Source organism: Oncorhynchus mykiss, chromosome 15 (genome assembly GCF_013265735.2).
Source record: "Oncorhynchus mykiss isolate Arlee chromosome 15, USDA_OmykA_1.1, whole genome shotgun sequence".
Lineage (NCBI taxonomy): Eukaryota > Metazoa > Chordata > Actinopteri > Salmoniformes > Salmonidae > Oncorhynchus > Oncorhynchus mykiss.
This window is the reverse complement of record NC_048579.1, coordinates 25,088,227-25,110,210: the sequence shown is the minus strand read 5'-3', so window position 1 is coordinate 25,110,210 and position 21,984 is coordinate 25,088,227. Positions and strand designations below refer to the sequence as shown.

General features: G+C 41.4%; 1 protein-coding gene across 3 annotated transcripts in view; it reads left to right on the top strand.

The window, feature by feature from the left end:
* LOC110489868 (RNA-binding Raly-like protein) overlaps positions 1-21,984 on the top strand; it is a 156,761-nt gene that overhangs the window by 47,038 nt on the left and 87,739 nt on the right. The gene's annotated exons all lie outside the window — the stretch shown is intronic.

The following is a 21,984-nucleotide window of genomic DNA, read 5'->3' as shown; positions in this document are numbered from 1 at the left end:
GGGAGATACATAAAGGGCTGCTGCAATGCCAATGTGTTTTTATATATATCTCTGTGGGGAGGAAGACAGGAAGTTACATGTTTCAACAATCCTCAAAGTACACACAAGGAAGAGAGATTGCACTGTCAAACTGGCCACATTTGTAAAGTAATACTTTGAAGACTGTGCGTGTATGAGCACATGCGTGTGTGTATGGGTGTGTGTGCATTTCTTATGGTAATCTGTTTTATAGTCTACAAGGCATGAAGCACTAAGGCAACTATTGTTGTGTATGTATTTCCAGAAGCAGACCATTGACTATTCACATGCAGGAATAAGGATAGAGTGATGAATTGAATATATTTGGTTTCTTTGTTCTCTCTGTCGCCATCACTTACCAAAGCCTACACACAACTCCCAACTACTGTGTGTGAATGTGTGCGTGCATGGGTACATGCCTGCGTGCGTGGTTGTGTAAGTAGTGAGAGTGCACATACTTTCTATACCTGTGGCGGTCGGTGCCTTTTAAGATTAGGGAGAAGTTATTTCTAATACAGCATATTCGATGACTGTCATTCATATTCTAGTCATTCCATTCCAACTCATTGTAACATCGATTGTCAAGCTGGTATAAATGATTCGGGAGACAGGAATGCGTAATCGTTTTTTTTATTATGCTCCAAATTACGGCGTGCCGTGTAAAGCCAAGGGGACGAAGACCAAACAAACATGTAACAAAAACACAGGGTTGAAACCCAAACAAAAGAGCGAGGAGTACCTTGAATAAATAACACTAGCGCACAATGATTCTCACACAGGACGAGGCCCGTAATCATCTGCGCAATCCACAAGGGCACGAAAGCCCAAAACACACAGCACAGGTACTCACACGCACCAACGGACATAGTAACAATAATCGACAGGACCATGGTGAACAAAGGGAAACATATATAGAAATACAATCAGTGGGAATAGGGGCCAGGTGTGCGCAATGAAAGTTCCAGAGGGATCAGTGACATCGATAGGTTTAGGCTATTCCATGATACTCGAATTTGCCCTATAGCCATCATGAGGTTGCTATAACCCAGCCTACAAATGAAAGTTTATAACGTAGGTGCACAGGTCGAGAGGACAAATTGGAGTAATCAAGGTGACTGATGGTGACACACTCTTGCTTCTTTTGCAACTAAAATTAGTTTATTTTAGAAAAAGTTACTGTAGGTCCTTCCCCGTTTTGTTCTGTTTGCTTCCGTTTAAGAAACGTTTTTCAACAGAATCGGCGGAATAAATGCACACCTGATCACCCGCACACACAGTTCACTTTCATAGCAGCCACATAAAGCATCCATCACTTTTCTAGTTGTATAATATTTTCTCGTATCTACTCGCTATCCTCCTCACCTTTTCCTTTCCCTTGTGGAATTCAGTGCACAACATAACAGCTGTTTGTGAACAGGCGCAAATCTCTTCAAGCCAAACCTTCATACCCTAACCGCTAAGCGCTACACAGCCTAGAGTACATTGTTGTCGCCATATTAGCTAACATCATAGTCAAAAAACTAGAACCAACGAGTTAGAAAACCCACATTCCAATCCATGTGTACAATCACGCAGTACAGTGTACAGCAAGCAGTTTAGCAGTATACACCGGCGGGCCCCGGTGGCAATAAATTAATAAAACCGAAAGCTTACCTTGACTTGGAAGAGTTGCAGTGTTGGATAGCCTTAGCCAATGTGCTAACATAAATAGCATTCCTCTCAGTTTGAATCAGGTTGTTGAGTAGGCTAAATTAGCTGTGTTAGCCAAGTAAGTGAAAGATAAACTGAGAAGAAGAAAAAAATACAATGAAATATAGCTTTCTCTCTCTGCTGCTTCTCCTTCATTTTGGAAGAAACTGTTCAACTATTGTCTTTTTTTCTCTTTGACTACTCACCACACGTTATGCACTTCAGTACTAGCTAGCTGTAGCTTATGCTTTCAGCAGATAGGTTGGAGGACATCCTCTGGAAGTCATCGTAATGACTGTGTAAGTCTATGGAAGGGGGTGAGAACTTTTGAAGTCAATGTACCCTGATGAGGATGGAAAATCAAATCACATTTTATTGGTCACATACACATGGTTAGCAGATGTTAATGCGGTGTAGCGAAATGCTTGTGCTTCTAGTTCCGACCGTGCAGTAATATCTAACATATCTAACTATTTCACAACTACCTTAAACACACAAGTGTAAAGGAATGAATAAGAATATGTACATATAAATATATGGATGAGCGATGGCCGTGCGGCATAGGCAAGATGCAGTAGATGGTATAGAGTACAGTATACACATACGAGATGAGTAATGTAGGGTATGTAAACATTATATAAAGTGGCATTGTTTAACCTTTTTGGGTAGGGGGCAGCATTTTCACTTTTGGATGAGTAGCGTGCCCAGAGTGAAATGCCTCCTACTCTGTCCCAGATGCTAATATATGCATAGTATTATTAGTATTGGATAGAAAACACTCTGATGTTTCTAAAACTGTGTGAATGATGTCTGTGAGTATAACAGAACTCATATGGCAGGCGAAAACCTGAGAAAAATCCAAACCGGAAGTGGGACATCTGAGGTTTGTAGTTTTTCAAAGCTTGGCCTACTGAATACACATTGAGATATGGATGAGGTTGCACTTCCTACTGCTTCCACTAGATGTGAACCATCTTTTGAAACTTGAATAATGATTCTACTATAAAGGAGGGGCAAATGAAACCTCTTTGAGTCAGTGGTCTGGCAGAGAGCCTTGGTCTCATGACGCGCGCTCCCGACAGAGTTACCTCGGGTTCCAGTGCTTTTTCTGAAGACAAAGGAAATCTCCGGTTGGAACATTATTGATGTTTTATGTTAAAAACATCCTAACGATTGATTCCATACATTGTTTGACATGTTTCTAAAGGACTGTAATGGAAGTTTTCGAGTTTTTGTCTGTATGAAGTGCCTGCGCCTCATGAAGATGGATTACTGGGCTGAACACGCTAACAACAAGTGGCTATTTGGACATAAATGATGGAACTTTATGGAACAAATCAGTAATTTATTGTCAAACTGGGATTCCTGGGAGTGCCTTCTAATGAAGATCATCAAAGGTAAGTGAATGTTTATGGTGTTGTTTCTAACTTTGTTGATACCAAAATGGCGGATATTCCTCTGGCTGTTTTGGGTTCTGAGCGCCATTCTCAGATTATGCTTTTTCTGTAAAGTTTCCGTAAAATCTGACACAGCGTTGCATATGGCAGGTTTTCACCTGCCATATGAGTTCTGTTATACTCACAGACATCATTCAAACAGTTTTAGAAACTTCCAATACTAACCAATACTAATAATAATATGCATATATGAGCATCTGGGACAGAGTAGGAGGCAGTTCACTCTGGGCATGCTGTTCATCCAAAAGTGAAAATGCTGCCCACTATCACAAAAAGGTTAACACGTTTAAATGTTTTACTCACGTTGGCTGCGGTGAAGGAGAGCCCGCAGGTTTTGGTAGCGGGCCGTGTCAGTGGCACTGTATTGTCCTCAAAGTAAGCAAAGAATTTGTTTAGTTTGTCTGGGAGCAAGACGTCGGTGTCTGCTACGGTGCTGGCTTCTTTTTGCAATCCGTGATTGACTGTAGACCCTGCCACATACATCTCGTGTCTGAGCCATTGAATTGTGACTCTACTTTGTCTCTATACTGACGCTTAGCTTGTTTGATTGCCTTGCAGGAGGGAATAGCTTCACTGTTTGTGTTCGGTCATGTTTCCGGTCACCTTGCCATGATTAAAAGCAGTGGTTCGCGCTTTCAGTTTTGCGCGAATGCTGCCATCAATTCACAGTTTCTGGTTGGGGAAGGTTTGTCGTGGAAATTTCCTCTATTTACCAAATCATGGGAGCAAACCACACACACAAGTCAGAGTTAGTTATCAAAGTCCATCTTTAATTATATGAGCTCTATCACAACCCTGTGACTCTCAGATAATTCAGTGTCTCCCAGTGAATCCTCTGAGAGCCCCCTTGCAATGCAACTGAGTTCCTTTAATAGCAAAGACACCCATAGTCAGACAGCATAGACATAATTCATCGTTCAGCTTTGTCTCCTTCCCCAAACCCCAGAACCATAAACCAAATCCTCCATATCAACAGGCATATATCAAATGGTCATTTATATACAACCCACTCTAAATACAAACTCCTGGACAAACTCACGGATAGGAGGTGAGGCTATAGGTTAAGATAGAAACAACAATAAGAGGGAGCATAGAATGATTCCAGACACTGCAACCCCTCCTTTCCCCACTGGGAAAGGTAGGGAGTATAAGATATGTTTACACTTTGATGATGACACTTTGACCTCTCCCCTCTCATCGGCCCAGGCAACTTAGTTTTGACATAGAACAGATAACTGCAACCTCACCACAGTATTATACAAATATACCATTCTGATGAGAAGTAACTTACACACATTTGATGAATATTAAATATCTTACAAATGTTACCAACAAATTCTGATAATTCCACGACAGGTTTTAATAGTCACTGTGGGTACAACATCACCGATGCACTTGTTAAGAAACCTGCTCACCGAATCAGCATATAGATCAATGTTGTTGTCTGAGGCTATCCGGAACATATCCCAGTCCACGTGATCGAAGCAATCTTGAAGCGTGGAATCAGATACGTCCGACCAGTGTTGAACACACCTGAGGAAGTTTCTGTCTATAGGCTGGGAGCAACAAAATGGATTCGTGGTCAGATTTTCCCAAACTCTCAGGATATGTGGAGTTATGTCAGGGCCGTCGAGGTGTCTGCTTGGGGGAGATATACACAGCTGTGATTATAATCAAAGAGAATTCTCTTGGTAGATAATGCAGTCGGCCTTTGATTGTAAAGGCATTCTAGGTCAGGTGAACAAAAGGACTTGAGTTCCTGTATGTTGTTATGATCACACCACGACTCATTAATCATAAGGCACACACCCCCACCCTTCTTTTTACCAGAGAGATGTTTGTTTCTATTGGCGCAATGCGCAAAGAAACCGGGTGGCTGTACCGGTTTCGGGTGACGGTACAGTAGTATATTCGGGAGTGGTGAGCGATGTGCCCGTCTACGGAGCCTGACCAGAAGACCGCTCCGTCTGCCCCTTCTGCGGCGCCGTTGTTTTGGGTCGCCTACTGGGATCCGATCCATTGTCCTAGGTGGTGGTCCGCTACGGAAAAGTCGTATTCCTGGTCGTAATGTTGGTAAGTTGACGTTGCTCTTACAGTTGAAGTCGGAAGTTTACATACACCTTAGCCAAAAAACATTTAAACTCAGTTTTTCAAAACTCCTGACATTTAAACCTTGTAAAAATTCCCTGTCTTAGGTTAGATAGGATCACCACTTTATTTTAAGAATGTGAAATGTCAGAATAATAGTAGAGAGAATTATTTATTTCAGCTTTTATTTCTTTCATCACATTCCTAGTGGGTCAGAAGTTTACATACACTCAATTAGTGTTTGGTAGCATTGCCTGTACATTGTTTAAATTGGGTCAAATGTTTTGGGTAGCCTTCCACAAGCTCCACACAATAAGTTGGGTGAATTTTGGCCCATTCCTCCTGACAGAGCTGGTGTAACTGAGTCAGGTTTATAGGCCTCCTTGCTCGCACACACTTTTTCAGTTCCGCCTACAAATTTTCTATGGGATTGAGGTAAGGGCTTTGTGATGGCCACTCCATACCTTGACTTTGTTGTCCTTAAGCCATTTTGCAACAACTTTGGAAGTATGCTTGGGGTCATTGTCCATTTGGAAGACCCATTTGCGACCAAGCTTTAACTTTAAGACTGATGTCTTAAGATGTTGCTTCAATATATCCACATAATTTTCCGTCCTCATGAGGCCATCTATTTTGTGAAGTGCACCAGTCCCTCCTGCAGCAAAGCACCCACAACCTGATGCTGCCACCCCCGTACTTCACGGTTGCAATGGTGTTCTTCGGCTTGCAAGTCTCCCCCTTTTCCTCCAAACATAACGATGGTCATTATGGCCAAACAGTTCTATTTTTGTCTGGCTTTTTTATGGCGGTTTTGGAGCAGTGGCTTCTTCCTTGCAGAGTGCCCTTTCAGGTTATGTTGATATAGGACTCATTTTACTGTGGATATAGATACTTTTGTACCTGTTCCCTCCAGCATCTTCACAAGGTACTTGTTCTGGGATTGATTTGCACTTTTCGCACCAAAGTATGTTCATCTCTAGGAGACATAACGCGTCTCCTTCCTGAGTGGTATGACAGCTGTGTGGTCCCATGGTGTTTATACTTGCGTACTATTGTTTGCACAGATGAATGTGGTACCTTCAGGCATTTGGAAATTGCTCCCAAGGATGCAAAAAAAAATGCTGAGGTCTTGGCTGATTTATTTTGATTTTCCCATGATGTCAAGCAAAGAGCCACTGAGTTTGATGGTAGGCCTTGAAATACATCCACAGGTACACCTCCTATTGACTCAAATGATGTCAATTAGCCTATCAGAAGCTTCTAAAGCCATGACATCATTTTCTGGTATTTTCCAAGCTGTTTAAAGGCACAGTCAACTTATTGTATGTAAACTTCGGAACCACTGGAATTGTGATACAGTGAATTATAAGTGAAATAATCTGTCTGTAAACAATTGTTGAAAAAATTACTTGTGTCATGCACAAAATAGATGTCCTAACAGACTTGCCAAAACTATTGTTTGTTAACAAGACATTTGTGGAGTAGTTGAAAATTGAGTTTTAATGACTTTAACCAAAGTGTATGTAAACTTCAGACTTCAACTGTATATCCAATCATTCTTCCGGGCTGGATGTAACAAGAATTACATTTCCTGGCGTAACAAAATACTGCATAGTTTCCTAAGAACGCCAAGCGAGGCGACCATCTCTGTCGGCACCATGTTAAGCAAATAGCTGTTCTCTCGCTACACCATGGTGCTACCCTAGAGGTGACTACTGAGGCTACTTCATATCAAAACTGTGTGTTTTAATCCGTTTTTAAGTGTCATTAATATATTTAGTATAGTTTTATCGAGACAAAAATCTGAAATTCACTGAGTAGGATGGTCCTCCCCTTCCTCCTCTGAGGAGCCTCCACTGTTCTATACTTATTCAGCTTGTGTCCACACACAGTACGTTTGTGTATTCAGACAGTTAATCTCAGCCTGTGATATATTCCACTGATATATGTGGCCTTGCAGTGTGCAGTGATAGAATCACTCTTCAGTAAAATATGAACAAATCCAGAGTAATAAAACAAGCCACTACCCTCAATGAAACAGCAATGACCATCTTGGAGCTCTGGGGACCCATGGAGGTGCCCTCTGGGCTCTGCATGGCTACATCCAGAACCTACTCTCTGTCCTGTATGTCTACCCACTAATCCCAGCTCTGAGTCATTGGTCTGTCCACTAAATTAGCAGGTAATTAGGCCAGTCATTCAGGGCTACAGACCCTCTACTGCACACATTTAGGTTTTTTAATTGAAAAAAATATGCCATCCTATTTTTTGGAAGGCTTTCTGATAATGCATCAGTAATTAAAAAAATTACTTTTACCCTTCTCACTCAGATTATTTTTTGTTGCCTCAGGGCAAAGCGGTGCCATAAGGGTCCTAAAACACAAAATGAATATCCAATATTTTCAGAACATTTATTAAGTGCAACATAATAGAAACCTCAAACCTGATTCTGGGGTCCATTCTTCCTCGCTGTCCTCAGCTCACTGTCCTCTCTATCATAGGGTGTGATCCTTACTGCTCAGTTAGGCTCAAAACATTGACCAAGGCCATCATTTTACATTAAATTACATGTCATTCATTGATCCTGATATTGCCCTGAAAAGTAGCCTAACTGTACATTGTTGGCCCAAGGCAACCAAAAAAGTAGCATAACAGCAAAATGCCCCAAGGCAAAACATTTTTTTTAAATCAAATATATATAAAAACAGTCTATGTTCAAAACCTATCAAAAATCCCTATTTAGTGGTTCCTAGACAAGTGTTTTATTGTGAAGTTTGTCACAACTTCCACCGAAGGTGGCTCTTCTCCCTGTTCAGGCGGTGCTCATCGGTCGTCGTCACCGGCCTACTAGCTGCCACCGATCCATTTTTACTTTTCGTTTGTGTCTGTCTGTCTGTTGTTATCACCTGTGTCTGATTAGTTCATTTCAGTGGGTTCATTAACCTCCGCTGCCTGCTAGTTTTTGTGCGGGATTATTTTTGCTGTGTTAGCTCTGTTATGGGTGCTTGTTTGCGCCACAGGTTTTTTCCCCTCACAGTCGTTGTACCGTTGGTACTGTGTTAGGAGTAGAGGTTTCTCCTTCGTGTGTTTCGGGATTTTCCCCGCCTGTTGACAGTGGGTTGGGACTTATAATAAACGACTGGAATTCCTTGCTCTCCTGCTCCTGACTCCTGCACATACCTCTTCTTGGGAGGCACCTAACAAAGTTATCTATTTAAAAATGCAAAAGAATGAAATGTATCTTACCCTTCTCTCACGCCATGCGCTCAGGTCACTCTGCTTCCTGAAATAATGTCCCTCCCCCAAATGTATACATCATACCAACTTCTGCACCTCATTGGATTATTTACAGACATGTCATCACATATTGTCATGTGTAGGATTTTTTTCATTATTTATATGGGCGGATGTCAGGGGCAAAAAGGTTTTGTCTTGCCTGAGGGCAATGATGTGCAATAGAAGGTTAAGAAAACAGTGGGGCATAAAGGGCAATTTTTCCAGAATACCACCAGAAAGGAGATGAAGAAAAGATAGGAAGAAGAAAGAGAGAAAGATTGTGGCTAATATGGAGAGACATATTTAGCGTGACGGTCTCTCTCATTAACCCTATCTGATTTTGCCTCTTCGTCATTCCTCTTATGGAGTGCTTCCCCGGACTTGAATAATTCAATGGGCTGCAGACATCAAGTGCACCTCTGCTGAAAGATTCATACACAGTGGATGGAGGAGCCATCAAATATGGAGGACCCTTTATTTGGGCTTTCTCCATTACAAACACTGTGCAATTAAAGGAGAGTGCTATGAATGGGAGTAATGAGGATTCTGCCAGGAGAGGGTGAGGGCGTGAACCATGCTTAATATAGACACCATGCACTGGCACCCAATTAAATAATGCAGTTGAACATATAATTTACCTCTCGGAGACAATTTACTTCTCAGCCTGAAGCATGTTTTAAGTTGAACCATTCAGCCAGCAATGGGGATATGTATCTACCTACAGGGATAGGTATCTACAAATGTTCCCTTTCTTAGAATTGACTGCGTTTTGACAGAGCACTCTCCTTGGAGTCAAACTATGGCATCTTGGTTCATAGAGAGTTAATGTGTTTGTTCCGGTTCAGACTGGTAAATGATTGGGTGGAATCGATTTCTTTGTCTGACTTCCCCACCTGGAGGACTTGCATGTCTCACATGAATTATTTGACAACAAGGCTCCGGTTGGACAACTCTTTCTAGCCCAGAGGAGAATACATGTTACACCTTCCTCCCCAAACCTAAAACTGGTATATGGGTGGTTATCCCTTTATCTGCATTTCCTTTGAATTGCCCAATGTTCTAATATTCAGTAGTTAGCCTACACATTAAGCTTATAGGAGACCAAGTGATTGAACTCAAATAAACAGTGAAAATTAGAGCCAGAGGCGATATGGTTTTCAGACATGCTGTTAGTCAAATTGTTGATTGTTGATGTGTTTTCTCAGACTTCTAATATATCACAATCTCAGAGGGGAAGGACCTAAGCCTGTCTGACAGACAGATCCATCAACATGCAGTTGTCAGTTAAGCTTCTTGTTCATCTCTGTAACCTCACTGCATGGCTCCAAAAAGACAAAAACATCAGTCCTCCCCAAACAGAACAAAGCAAAATAGGAAATAAAAATCACCAGTCTTTTTACAGCGGAAAGGGGGAAGGATATTGATTCACCAGGTACATACAGTGTAAGAAACTGTCGACTTTTTGCAAGAAATCCGTCTCAAAGAAAAAGATGGAAAAAGCTGCAGGTACATAGTTACAGTAAAGATGAGATTAAGATTGTCCTTGACAATTCATGGGGTCATCCTCGTGTCTGGACAACATGATGTAGCCAAAGTGTTCAATTATGACTATGAATATAAGATATTGCAGGGGCGTTAATGACAGCTAGATATCCTAGAATCCCCCTTAATGGTAGCACTTAACCTGTGATTGCACAATCGTTCGACTGATTGGTGTGTTCTGGCAGCTGTAATTACCAAAGTGTCTTCAGTCAACAGAAGGGCAAAGAATGCAGGCTAGGGGCAGTCTCTGTCTCAATTAGTCTTCTCTGTTTTATCAGCCTCACTCCAAACACACTTCAATGGCACCGAGAAGGACGTCTGTCCCAGCAAAACACAGCTGGTGGGTATGTCCTGTCGTCCTTAAAACAGAACTGGAGAAATTTCAGTGAGTCCCAGAGAAGATTAAAAGCTGTCATTGAATTCTGGGAGATTCTTTGAAGTTGATATTGGGTATCTTGAATTGATGTTACACAAAGGATTATACAAGCCCTTTTATGCATAATAAAGGGTAACATGATACTGTAACTAATGTTATGTACTTTTTGACAAACTGCACACTTTCTTATCAGGGTCTTCCTAAATTGTGGGGGGACTGTGGTCCAGAATAAGCTATGAATGTGTGGAAGCCTCTAATCTGAATGTGTGGAAGCCTCTAAATTTCTCCAGGTAGAACCCTTTTTGGTTCTAGGTAGAACCTTTTTGGATTCCATGTAAAAACCCTCCTTGGGAAAGGTTCTACATGGAACCACAAAAGGTTCTATCTTGAACCAAACGAGTTCTACCTGGAACCAAAAAGGGTTCTTCAAAGGGTTTCCCTATGTGACAGCCAAAAGAACCCTTTTAGGTTCTAGATGGCACCTTTTTTTCTAAGAGTGCACCTTGCATCAACCTTAAACAGAGTACAATATGTTAATGATGAAATTACAAGCCAATAAAAAAGATGCACAAACTGACAGGCTCTTCTGTCTGTGCTATGGATATATGTCGATCATGAGAAAAGCATGGCGAGGCAGAGAAATTGCAGGGGAACGCAGATGAGCTCGAGGGCCAGAGAGGTTCAGTAATTTTACAAGAATCTAACCTTGAGTTTGTAGCAGAGGTACGCATCAAATCAAACTGAATTGTGTGGCTCGTCTTAGTAGATAGTTCTCTATTGTATATGCACATACTGTGGAAGGCAAATCGTTTGAGGCATCGTTATGACATACACACACATGCGTGCACAACATGCACGCACACTTGCGCACACACACACACACACACATAGACAGACACACACAAGCACACATATACATACCTCAGGGCTACTTCACAGCTGTGTTTTTCTGAGTGAGAACAAGGGAGGAAAAATCAGAAGCAGGTCTGTGTGCGCTCCCTGTCTACCTCATCGTGCATTACTTCTGCATGAGAAATATGCACTGTAGAAAAAAAGAGGTTGAGACGCAGAACTACCAACATGGCGTCACTGTGGTGTCAGAGATGAGAGGAGTACTGCAGGGAAGGAAAGTGGGTGGTGGTCTGGTGGATGAGGAGATTCCTTACTCATGGGTCAAGTCAAGACTACTGATGTTTCACATGCTGTCAACATAGCACCATTGGAGAACAGAGAGGGAGAATCTAATACAGAGTACAGATAATGTACAGTAGTTGGATATCTTTATAATGGTACACTGCAGACACACATAAAACTTAAAGGGTCAGTAAATTGAAAATGCGGCACAATTCTCAGTTCTGGGAGATGGTCACTTCCGGTCACTAACTCAGTTGGGAATGTTGCCTTTTCTGTTTGTCTGAGTATTTTGTCCATTTGCAAATGATTTCCATTTCTTCCTCCTTCCAATCAGACTCAGGCTGTCTCAGGCAAGCCTTGAGAGACACATAATGGACTGTCATCATGCTGATAAAGACAGGCATTTCAGCACTTAAAGCGCTTTCAGACTCTTTGTAGTCAAATGTTTTGATTTCCACCAAGCAAATATGTCTCAGACAACCGCCAAGACATTTTAGTGAATATATTTCAAAAAGTGTTATTGATGAAACAAGAATGTGTTCCCTCAAATGCTAATTGTCCTTAAACCCCACTCACCGGTGCCAAAGAATGTTTCACCATCACATGGTATCAGTTCTGATAGAAGCATACCTTTGATAACCAAAATGTACTCTGTATATTTATGATTCAAAACTTTGCTTGTTGAAGGAGCCACTAATAATAGTTGGACCGGTGATTATCTGTGCTAATGAAGAGTTGAGACACTGTTTTACTTCCCCTGCAGAGTGCAACATAAGCAAATGCTAATTTCTTCCCATTAAAAGCACCTGGTACTAAGAGTTCTAATCATGACATAGATTCTAACGAGGGAAGAAGAGCATCCCTTGAAATCAAGTACACCCAAAACAACTAAGGCTCAGTCACTGCATTACCAACCGTAAGCATGTGTGTAATGATTGCCTGCTTTGACCCGACAAACTGAGAGATGTTTGGTGGTACCTTTAAATCAAATTGATATATCTCTGCTGTACCTCAGATCGCAGATCTGCAGATCGATGCAAATAGATACTGAACTCGGTGACATTCACACTGCTGTTACAGGCTGACAATATTGATACCATCTGTCTCACACTGGTATATTCCAAGAGAGGTAGTAGCTAGACATATGTCCAATGTCCAAGGGTAAGGCTGGGGGCAAGCGTTTTGCAGACCAAGGCAGGTTTGCAGTAGATAATGGATTGGCCTGGAGCCCACGGATTTGACCAATCACCTGAGGCAATACACAGGGGTCAAATAAGTGGGGGTAGACAGAGGGATGAGATCTTCAGGTTAAGTCTTCAGAAGGGGAACCTGTTGACTTCACACATGGGCAAACCCTGAGCTGACTACAAGCATTATCATCACTCATCCCAACGTCTGTCTCCAGTGCAGAGGGTTTTTCTTCCATTTTCCCTTCTATCGAGGAGATTTGAATGTCCTATATGGGAGAGCCATCTTTTATGAAGAAGTTGGTTTCAAATTATGATAAATGACACCTATGCTGGGTTAAAAACAATGCAATTTGGGTAAATATTGGACAGCACACACTTTGGTTTATTTTGACTCAGCCAGTTGGGTCACAAAGAACCCATTTTTTTCTTTAAGTGGTGTTGTTGTTGCTGGTTTATTAAGCTATGATCCAACAGGGCAGAGCAGAAGACTGGAGGCGTGACTTAGCAGGTGTGTGGCTTTCAGACATGTATTTTTGGCCACCCATGAGAGTAAATGTAAATCCAGTTCTGTTGTATTGTCAGCACATGTAAAGGTTCAGCACTAACACGTTTGTAGTTTTAATAAGGCTTACGCAAGAGTATGAGTTTCTTAAGTGCCTATGCATGTCCTAATGTTGGGATAATTACCACTATGTTATAATAGTGTCTTGAATTTTATATAAAGATAATTCATGTGCAAAAACAGAAGGAACATGTTTATTTTCAGCTTACCAACTTAACATGATGAACATGAATGACCGAAAATAACTTTCTGAAAGCCACGCCCCCAGTAGGCCAATTCTTTGGATTACCAAACATGGGTTAATTTAACTATCAGTTGGGTTTTTATTCACTTTCATGCTACAGTAGCTTGACCCAGTAGATCAGTCTTTAGAAGTGGTGACCTAATGGGGCCGTGCCTTTCAGATAGGTCTTTTTGGCCAACCTTGACCGTGACCTGTTCATCATATTATGTTAGTATACCGCAAATTAAAATGCCCCTTCACTATTTTACACACTATATATTTTAATACGTAATCATTTACATGATTGTTTAAATATCCTAAAAGTAATAATTATCCCAACTTTGGGATATACGTAATTACTTGAGAAACTCAACTTCTGCAAGTGTCATTAAGCTACAAAAGTGTCCGTGCTCAACCGTAACATATATTGTATGGACAATACAACAGAACAGATTAACCGGAATAACAGATTAACCGGAATAACATTTACTCTCACGGGTGTCCCAACTGGCTGGGTCAAAAATAACCCAACGTGTGTTCTGTCCACTGTTTACCCAGCACTGGGAGGTTTTTAACCGAGCATTTTTTTTTAGAGTGAACGTGCCAGCCTTACCAATCAAGTGGAACTGCAACCAGACAGGGATTGATCTTTTTTTTATTAGCACCTCTTTGTGTTGGGAGAGATTGGTGTAAATAATGTGTAGCTCGACCGTACGTTGGAAAGCAATTAAATCCAGTCACTGCAAAAGTGTTTCCCTGTCCATCATGGACAAGTGATTCCTTTCAGGCAATTTCGAGTTCCACAGTTATCCATTTGGTATTTGCAATGCTCCCAAACACAAACGCCTGTAGCTCCCTTTCCTCCCCTTGTCCCACACCACACCTTTGTTCAAGGTGAGGAGAAAACTCCTGCAGGGAAAGGTTTTAGTTCCGTGTTGGAAGAAGAATGGTGTTCTCAGTCTTAGTAATGTCATGTTACAGAATTCATACACTGAACATTAGCTACAACATGGACATCGCAGCCGACAATAGTGACATGTTGTCCCACATTCCACAGAAGGCAATGAATAAACTGAACCTAAAGCCATTGAACATCTTTGAGTGAGGGTTATAGAGAGAGACCTTTTACATATTGCAGGTCATGGTCCTTGAGTTACTTTAGACCCATTGCTGTATGAATGAGGAAGGCAAGAGACAATGTAATATCGGTAGTCTATACTCATTACACTAATAGAGTGAAGTCATTTACTGTATCGAGGGATCTTGTTGTGCACAGTGTCCAGTCACAGTGGGAAAAACAGGTGAGTGTTTGACTGAGCTTTTTCAGGCGGATTGTCACTATGACAGGCTGCCTTGGCAACAGTCAGAGTAGGGAGACTGTGGCAGAGGGGGAAATGAGCAGTGGCAGAGTTGTAAATTACACAGAAAGTCAATTCTGGAGAATAGCTTAATGAACCCACAGGCAGACCTCTTCAGAACTCAAACGGTTCCCTTTTGAGAACCTTCTCTACCTTGGTACAATCCATTACACTGCCAGTCCTATCACTTGCCCTGCTCAGTTTGTCATCCAACTCTCTCATCCTGAGGCTTTTTTTTTTTTTGCATCAGTCTATTATGCTGGTGAAGGTTATGGATTTCAGTCAACTCTTGGAGAACCAATATCATTATGGCCTTATTTCAGAGACAGAAATGAGTTGGAGAGTATTTCTGTTAGGCTTATGAGCAGGGGATATTGGGAACAGGGAACTATGACATTGCATAGTGGGCTTATCACTGAAATAGCTTAGATCATTCCTAGAACTTTTTCTGTACCTGTTTCCGCAGCATTTAGTATTTCCCATACATAATCAGTTTGCGCCATGTTTGACGTCCAAGTTGTTATCTAATGTTCTCTTCATTGCAATGTCACTCAAGTGGTTGGACAGTTTAATGCAGGCTGTAAATAAAGTAAACAGCAACAGGAAAAGTGGAGATGAAATCTATTAAGAGGCCCATGCTGAAAAAAAGACCGGAACTCTAACAATGAGGAGGCAGTGGTGAGGAAGAGGGCACATGTGATTACCCACGTGATTTATCGGATGACATTGAGAGGCAATCTAACAGCCCAACGCTTATTTGTGGACTTTCTTAATTCCCTGTCCACAACGTCCATTTGGGTGTCAGAGTTGCCAGCCTAAATTACTTTTCGATGCTCATCATAACAGTAAACCCATAAAAAATGAGTGTGTGTGTGTGTGTGTGTGTGTGTGTGTGTGTGTGTGTGTACCTGCACCAGCATTTTTTTATTGCTTGCCAATAAATATCAAGGCTATAAGAGCAGGTGACTCACAGTGTAATCAAGCTCAGAAACAAGTCAAACACATACTTCAGCCTAGAGTCGATGTCCGCTCCCCCGCGGAAATGTAATTAGCATAATTTAAAAATCCCCATAAAATCTGCCTATTTAAACTAGAGATATCTGTTTTTTTTTGCACGGGCTGCATCTCAGTCCACCACATCCGCCAATGGTGGCCTTCCGCATCTGGGGTGGAAGGTTGCCGAGCTACAGCGATGTTTGTCAGACTATGAGACATTCCGAAAATTGTTCTTCTCACGAAAATGTCTGAGCAGTTTGGTCGTCAAAACTAGTACGGCTCTATGGAAAGATGAGACAATCACGATGTTGTTCTCCGTTTTGTTGGTGCCCGACGATCTGCAAACTTCTGTCTGTAGAGTCCGAACAGTTTGGGCTACACACTAATATGACCCCGCTATGGAAAGGCGAGATGTTTTGCTCTCCACAAAGCCTCACAAGACTCGTCTGAAGATAGTCCGGTACCAGTTTTTAAAAAATGATGGAAGTATATTTGTAAGCAGTGCCAAAGGCAGGGGTTAAATATGGGTAATTGATCCCCCCTGCTTAAACTCTTAAGGATTACAGGGGTTGCTGTGAATTTGACAGTAGTTCACAGGCAGCATGGTGGCAAGTAAAATATGCCAACTGCATTATAAATACTTCATCAATGCAGGTACTGTGTAATGACACACAGTACAATTACAGTCAAATTTACTGAATTAGCCATTTAAAAAAGTAAATGCTACCGTAATTGGAGTGAATGGATGAATGAATGAAATTCACTAAGGGACGGAGTTTGTATTTCACAGTATTTTACTGTATTTACAAGGGATTGTTGCAAGCAGGCGTTTATAGCATACTAATGAATATTTTATGTTTTATGTCACTTGCACTTCTAGAGGCCTTAACAAAGGAATCCAAACTGGGCAAAACAGATCAAAAGGACATGGCAAAATGCTCAACCATCTGATGTTTAAGCCTTGCTGTCCCTCCAATCTGTCCCCTATACATTTTCAATTTCCCGAACAGTCACTCTGATTCCCATGTAAAATAGCCTTCCAAGCAACTAAAATATCACCCATAATATTTGTTTTGGATATAAATGCAAAAAAAATGGACAAAAGCAAACAATCTTATATTCATGAGCTTGCCTTGACTGACAGCACTGTCAAAGGTGTTATCTTGTCAATGGAGAAATGAACACTAACAGGGATATAAACACATTTGAGAGAAATAAGCTTTTTGTGTGTATAAAACATTTCTGGGAACTTTTATTTCAGCTCATGAAACATGGGACCAACACTTTACATGTTGTGTTTGTATTTTTGTTCAGGATATATTTGCAATGTAGAGTATCTATGTAGATATATAAACCACACCCCTCTGCAAACACGCCTTCTCCGATGTTGGTTAGGGTGAAGGGGATGTCAACCTACCCTCTTAATAATCCTGAATCCAAGTGTTAGACATGGGGGAGGGGACCAGTAACTTAATGATCAAACTTTATCAATATAGAAGCAACAATCATTTTTTTTATACTTTGGACGTCATGTGGTTTCATACAAATATCATCAATTTTCATGAAAATCATAATTTGACTGTTTATGACCACTAAATTGTTGGGGCGTTATAATCACATATGAGTTCAATTGATACAACATTCTTACTCACAGGTGCAACAAATATATCAAATCAAATGTATTTACAGTGCCTTGCGAAAGTATTCGGCCCCCTTGAACTTTGCGACCTTTTGCCACATTTCAGGCTTCAAACATAAAGATATAAAACTGTATTTTTTTGTGAAGAATCAACAACAAGTGGGACACAATCATGAAGTGGAACGACATTTCTTGGATATTTCAAACTTTTTCAACAAATCAAAAACTGAAAAATTGGGCGTGCAAAATTATTCAGCCCCCTTAAGTTAATACTTTGTAGCGCCACCTTTTGCTGCGATTACAGCTGTAAGTCGCTTGGGGTATGTCTCTATCAGTTTTGCACATCGAGAGACTGACATTTTTTCCCATTCCTTCTTGCAAAACAGCTCGAGCTCAGTGAGGTTGGATGGAGAGCATTTGTGAACAGCAGTTTTCAGTTCTTTCCACAGATTCTCGATTGGATTCAGGTCTGGACTTTGACTTGGCCATTCTAACACCTGGATATGTTTATTTTTGAACCATTCCATTGTAGATTTTGCTTTATGTTTTGGATCATTGTCTTGTTGGAAGACAAATCTCCGTCCCAGTCTCAGGTCTTTTGCAGACTCCATCAGGTTTTCTTCCAGAATAGTCCTGTATTTGGCTCCATCCATCTTCCCATCAATTTTAACCATCTTCACTGTCCCTGCTGAAGAAAAGCAGGCCCAAACCATGATGCTGCCACCACCATGTTTGACAGTGGGGATGGTGTGTTCAGAGGGATGAGCTGTGTTGCTTTCACGCCAAACATAATGTTTTGCATTGTTGCCAAAAAGTTCAATTTTGGTTTCATCTGACCAGAGCACCTTCTTCCACATGTTGGGTGTGTCTCCCAGGTGGCTTGTGGCAAACTTTAAACAACACTTTTTATGGATATCTTTAAGAAATGGCTTTCTTCTTGCCACTCTTCCATAAAGGCCAGATTTGTGCAATATACGACTGATTGTTGTCCTATGGACAGAGTCTCCCACCTCAGCTGTAGATCTCTGCAGTTCATCCAGAGTGATCATGGGCCTCTTGGCTGCATCTCTGATCAGTCTTCTCCTTGTATGAGCTGAAAGTTTAGAGGGAAGGCCAGGTCTTGGTAGATTTGAAGTGGTCTGATACTCCTTCCATTTCAATATTATCGCTTGCACAGTGCTCCTTGGGATGTTTAAAGCTTGGGAAATCTTTTTGTATCCAAATCCGGCTTTAAACTTCTTCACAACAGTATCTCGGACCTGCCTGGTGTGTTCCTTGTTCTTCATGATGCTCTCTGCGCTTTTAACGGACCTCTGAGACTATCACAGTGCAGGTGCATTTATACGGAGACTTGATTACACACAGGTGGATTGTATTTATCATCATTAGTCATTTAGGTCAACATTGGATAATTCAGAGATCCTCACTGAACTTCTGGAGAGAGTTTGCTGCACTGAAAGTAAAAGGGCTGAATAATTTTGCACGCCCAATTTTTCAGTTTTTGATTTGTTAAAAAAGTTTGAAATATCCAATAAATGTCGTTCCACTTCATGATTGTGTCCCACTTGTTGTTGATTCTTCACAAAAAAATACAGTTTTATATCTTTATGTTTGAAGCCTGAAATGTGGCAAAAGGTCGCAAAGTTCAAGGGGGCCGAATACTTTCGCAAGGCACTGTATATAGCCCTTTGTACATCAGCTGATATCTCAAAGTGCTGTACAGAAACCCAGCCTAAAACCCCAAACAGCAAGCAATGCAGGTGTAGAAGCACGGTGGCTAGGAAAAACTCCCTAGAAAGGCCAAAATCTAGGAAGAAACCTAGAGAGGAACCAGCCTATGAGGGGTGGCCATTCCTCTTCTGGCTGTGCCGGGTGGAGAATATAACAGAACATGGCCAAGATGTTAAAATGTTCATAAATGACCAGCATGGTCAAATAATAATAATCACAGTAGTTTTCGAGGGTTCAGCAACTCAGAACCTCAGGAGTAAATGTCGGTTGGCTTTTCATAGCCGATCATTAAGAATATCTCTACCACTGCTGCTGTCTCTAGAGAGTTGAAAACAGCAGGTCTGGGACAGGTAGCACGTCCGGTGAACAGGTCAGGATTCCATAGCCGCAGGCAGAACAGTTGAAACTGGAGCAGCAGCACGGCCAGGTGGACTGGGGACAGCAAGGAGTCATCATGCCAGGTAGTCCTGAGGCATGGTCCTAGGGCTTAGGTCCTCAGAGAGAGAGAAAGAGAGAGAGAATTAGAGAGAGCATACTTAAATTCACACAGGACACCGGATAAAACAGGAGAAGTACTCCAGATATAACAAACTGACCCTAGCCCCCCGACACATAAACTACTGCATCATAAATACTGGAGGCTGAGACAGGAGGGGTCAGGAGACACTGTGGCCCCATCCGATATAGCCTCTTCTAAGACACCGAAAAACGGGTTAATGAGCCAGAAACAACAATACCATGCACCCACTAATTAATGGTCGAAAGGTTTTTGGTGCTCCAAAGATATGGTACGGTACTGTATTCTGTGGGGGACAATTACAATACCATTTGAAATACAGCATTTTTCATCCAATGCACTATAATTTACAGTATACTAAAGTGAAACGTTTCAGAGATTTTTACTGTTGATAATACCTACAATTACCGTCTATATTACATATATTACAGTACACACACACACACATTGAAGAAAGGGTTTCCTCTTGGATTAACCATATTTCCTTTGATTGTCTCTATTCTATGATACTTTAGATTTAACACTCACAGGACAGTAGATGATTTTGAAGTGCAGACGGAGTGTGTAATGGCTTACGCATATACTGTACTATCACAAGTCAGAGAAAGCCATGAAGGAGTGGTGTTTATGTTCCCGAGTGGGCTGCTGAACAGCCATACTAGAGTGATCTCAGTCTCAGGTGTAATGGACGACTGACAGAGACTCTCTCCCCTGTAAATCACATGGCTGCTCTCTATTTAGCGGCTGACTGAACAGCTTCCTCCCTCGGCCAGGTACAAAACAAGCTAGGTTTGGAGAGAAACTTCACTCAATGGTCAGGAACAGTTCTATTGGTAGTATTTGACTTGGGCAATATTGCGTCTTATTGAAGGTTAGTAATAGTCACACGTGTCAAATGGGGGGAAATATGCGTGTTTAGCCATGGGATTCAGGTTAGAAATAATGCCATTTGACCTATTTATAAACAGATCATGAAACCTTACAAAGGGTGAAGTATTAGTCAATTAGTGTAAGTTATAATTAAGGAAATTACATAAACTGAGAGGAGAGTGAAATGTGTAGCGTTGTGCAAATTCTGGGAGATAGAAATGTTCTATCAGACCACAGACCACATATTGTGTTTGTCTGAGCTTTGAGGGAAATGGGAAAATTTCAGCTGGTAAGTCACCTTGGTGGAAAATGAATGAATACCTACATTTCTGGGACCTCACAACAATGCAACAGTGCATGTGTGCGTGTGTGCGTGCGTCAGTCAGTATCTGTGTTACCATGGTAACTAATCCTATTTACTGAGAATTGGATCCATTATTCAGGTATTTGGTCTCAAAGCAGAATAGATCTTATCTCCCTTTCTCCTGTCTCAGGGACACTGAAGCAAGAGACCAGGACGATCAGTGATTGTTTTCTCTGTTACTGAATATTGCACTTAATTCTGTTATTGTATTCCAAGGTCAATTCAATTATACAGCATGGTACTCTTTTAGACATTAACAACGGTGGCATCAGTTTGCTTGTTTGACACGGGGTAAATGCTTATGTGGTCCCCCATATCACAACAGTTGTCACATTATTGGTCGTGCAAACCTTTACAACAACTGCTCCCCGGGCGCCGATGACGTGGATGTCGATTAAGGCATCAGGGGGTTGGGCTTTAAATGCGGAAGACACAGTTGAATGCAGCCAGTTCTGCAACTGACTAGGTATCCCCTTTTTCCCTAGTAAAATGTCTCAATCAGTGCGATGAATGCTAGTCTGAGAGATTCCATTGAGATGCTGAAGACAGCCCTGAAGGAGATTAGTGAACTTGGTTTAGCAGTGACAAGCATGGTGTTTTGCGCTCTAGGTGCAGGGCTGTCACATCGAGAAGCATTGAATGAAGTGCTGTACAGCCCAAATCGGTGTATTTCAAGCCTATTCCTGTTGACACAAGGACTCTGTGCAACCCGATGATATCTTTATAACTGACAATGCTACAGTGTTATGTAAGGGCCATGACAAGCTCACTTAAAATGGTTGTGAGGGCGGCATTCAGAAGTCATACTCCATTTCAGGGGACATTTTGACATCACACAAAAAGAGACACTGTTATAAAAATAGACGTATCACTTCAAATACTTGTGCAAAATGTATTCAAAACAAATTTGTGACTGAACACTAGTATGCTCATAATGTGATATAAACTTTTTGC